Genomic DNA, 3,496 nt, shown 5'->3' with positions numbered 1-3,496 from the left:
TCAGCACTCTCACCACAAGATGAGCATAAGAACCAAAAGTGATTGAGGATCGCCCGAATCCAGCCCTGCAGGACCTGATTTTCCTTTTTGTTGGCGAGTGCTACCAGTTTTTTCTTTATGCCTGTGTAAGAGTAATGAAACACATTACCACAAATGTGGGTGAGCCAAATGTGAAGGTTCTCCTTCACAGTACAAGATATGTGGTCTTGATACATGGAAGGTCTATCAGGTTATGATTTGATGAGTCAATCACAATTTACATTGTTTTGATACAACTATTTACCTTTTGATACATGCCAAGGATCAAATTCATGGTGAACATTCTGGAATTCCTCCCTCATTATTTTCCGAACTGATGTGGCCCGATCTGTAGTGATGAGGTCTATATCTACTCCTTCATTGAAAATGAGATGGTTGAGGCCCCTCCTACAGCCTTGGGACTCCATGGCAACTGAACTGCTAGCTTCCGTTACCCATTGACGAAAGAGAATAGAAATGAATGAATTAGCAATAGCAAAAAAACAAATACAATACACCCACTGAATAAAGTGAATGATCTCATTACTGGATACAAGCTGAAACGAATAGGTGGAATACTTGCAGCTGTAGCCTGTAGAATGTAATAGCGTGACAACATGTGAGTCCTCCTTACTATCCAGAGGAAAACATTTCCAACAGTCTTACAATCCATACCTCCATGTTATTGTATTAAAGAAAAAAAAACACTCACCTGGTGAGTCAGACCTGGCATCTCCACACAGCTCTATGGACTCGCCTTCAGCCTTTTGTCTAATAAGTCGCCTAATGAGATTCTCATGATGATCCTTGTATGCAAAGTGTACTACTGGAATAAGGTAGTCGGATTGGATGGAGTAGTACTGCGATTTCTTCAAGAGTTGCAAGTTTAGGATGCTGGCCCACTCGTGTACTTCAGTGAAAGTTGTTCCAGAGAAAAGCGTAGCAGCAGAAACAAGCAAGTTATTCTGTGCCATTCCTCTTGCATCAGGACATGATGCCCACTTGCCATGATGATTATTCAAACATGTCCATTCAATCTTTAGTTGGCTGCCTGTAGTTGTCACTTTTTTATTAGTGATTTGTGCGGCACATATATGGCATGTTCTAAACAGTTGCATGATGCTAGACTCGTTCACAATCCATTTTCTTTCATCCCACTCCCCTTGCTCTTCTGAGGCACTTGAACTGGAGGTTTCACTTGAACTTGACTGTTGACTGAGGCTGAAGCTCATGTCTTCTGGGTCATCCTCAATGACTGAGGAAATGCTTGTGTCCATTTGAAGCATCTCAGTTTCACAATCATCTGGCTGTTGAAAAGTGAAGCAAAGGAATACTTACAATTATAGTGATAACTAGAAAATGCATTTCCTGCAGAAAATGTGCAGTAGTGCAAAGTGAGGTTGAAAATATGTTTTAATAAAGCCACATAGATTAAGACATAAAGAAACGTATGTCTTAAATCAAGTGATGGGGTTTGAACAAAAGTTCAAAAGTCTAAATGGAGTAAACAATGTAAACATTTGAGAAAATGGAAATGGTTGAAAACAAATAGAGTGACAGCTGAATGAAAAGCATTGCTAAAAATGCTTTAATGTAAAATAAGTGTGTGTGTGTGTGTGTGTGTGTGTGTGTGTGTGTGTGTGTGTGTGTGTGTGTGTGTGTGTGTGTGTGTGTGTCCCAATCTGTCAGGACAAACTGCCCAATCTGGAAACACTGCTGAACGTCCGAAAATATTAAAAAAATCTGAAAAGAAGCACGCGATTCCAAGCTATTCTGAATATTTTAAAATTTGAATGGAGTCTCTAGGTAAAAAATTTAGGAAGGAGATAGGTCCCAGTTTGTAGAGAAGAAAGAAAGAAAGAAAGAAAGAAAGAAAGAAAGAAAGAAAGAAAGAAAGAAAGAAAGAAAGAAAGAAAGAAGATACAATAGTTGAGCGCTGCATGCAGCACTCACCTAATAAACATTGTATCACCACAAGTAAGGTAACAATATAGTAACAATATAACTTACAGATAGTGAGAGCCTCTCCCTGATCACAGGGAAAGCAAGGTAACTGCCAGATAAGGACTTCCTTGGGGATTTATTGGATTGGTGAGGCCTTGGATGTGGACTGGTGAGGACCAAGGATATGCTGGAGGTAGAAGGCTGGTCCACCACACCGCCAACAGCCTGTAACAAGTTGCAAAACACAACATCTCATCAACATTACTGACACAAATATTGTTGTTATGGCTCAGACTGCCATTTGAACGGTGGTTCAAGCGATTATGTTATGCATGGTCGCCTGAGTATATAATAATATAAGATATATAATATGGGCTATAGATATCTATATATTATATATCACTGCCAAAATCACGGCCGTATGCTGCCCATGTCTGATCTAACCTCTGTGGATACCCCATCAGCTCTCTTTAGGAGACGTTACGATCAAAAAAACATTTTAAAAACGCTATTCTAGGTCAAAATACTAGTAGGCCTATAGACTAACTTCAGAATCATCGTCAAAAAAATCAAGCAGCAACAACAAACTCGCTGTTTTGGTCCGTGTAACCTTCAGTTCGAGTCAGATGTTCAACCTAAACTAATCATAAACATAACGTTGTACATGTCTAGCTTACCCCAAGGTCTTCTTCGTCTAGCGTTGGTCCACAAAGCGTAGGTACAGCTGCCCTTTTCAGATGCAGTCTCTTCGGACACTTCTTTCGATGACTTGTTGATTTCAGGTAGTCCTCAGGCCGAAAGTGAAAGGCGCAAACGCGATGGTCGGCTTCCCGAAATACATTTACTGGGGTGTTTATGTCGAACCCGAGGAATGAAAGCCACAACTTTCTGACTATGACTTTTAGGTGCGTTGAGAGGAAGCCGATGACAACTCCTTTTTCTAGAGATCTTCCCGCAGTTTCTGACCGCACAAATTCTTCCCATAATCGACTGCACGGTAAGCACAGCTGATGCCTTGGTTTTGAACTCGACAGAAAATGAAGTTGAACGTCTTCTTATTATTATTATTATATATTATTATATATTATATTAGTTATATATATATATATATATATATATATATATATATATATATATATACATATAGACCTATATATATTATTATTATGCTTCTTCTTCCTCTGGAATATTGTCGTCAACAGGTGGTCGAACTGTGTAACCAGCTGTGTAACCATGGTTACACAGCTGGTTACACAGCGAGCGGAAGTTTATATGCGGTTGTGAGGTACCTGAAAAAATAGTTCCAATTAGCAACTAACACGGATATAAACCATATATTGCGGCGATATTTTTTTTTTAAACTTCACAAATGCCACTAACCACTCGGTTACTTGCACATTTTCGAAAACTAACGTTTAGGGTTGCTGGGATGACAGATTTGTGTATGCACACAGACAACCATTGTGAAGCAGGCAGGAGCGATTCAAAATGAGCCAAATACCCGAGAAAGGACTAATAGTTAAAATTTCGGTGT

The 3,496-nt window shown here is 39.4% G+C and overlaps 1 long non-coding RNA gene across 1 annotated transcript; it reads right to left on the bottom strand.

Annotated features, from left to right (window-relative positions):
* Positions 1-573: 573 nt before the first annotated feature.
* Positions 574-2,285, bottom strand: LOC115557710 (uncharacterized). Its single transcript, XR_003979231.1, has 3 exons — positions 2,029-2,285; positions 731-1,325; positions 574-610 (listed from the first exon to the last, which is right to left on the bottom strand). It is a non-coding gene; the product is annotated as an uncharacterized LOC115557710 (long non-coding RNA).
* Between the last annotated feature and the right edge of the window lie 1,211 nt (positions 2,286-3,496).

The sequence above is a fragment of the Gadus morhua genome, chromosome 2 (genome assembly GCF_902167405.1).
Source record: "Gadus morhua chromosome 2, gadMor3.0, whole genome shotgun sequence".
In the NCBI taxonomy this organism is placed as follows: domain Eukaryota; kingdom Metazoa; phylum Chordata; class Actinopteri; order Gadiformes; family Gadidae; genus Gadus; species Gadus morhua.
Note: the sequence above shows the minus strand (reverse complement) of the source record. Positions and strands in the feature narration are given on the sequence as shown.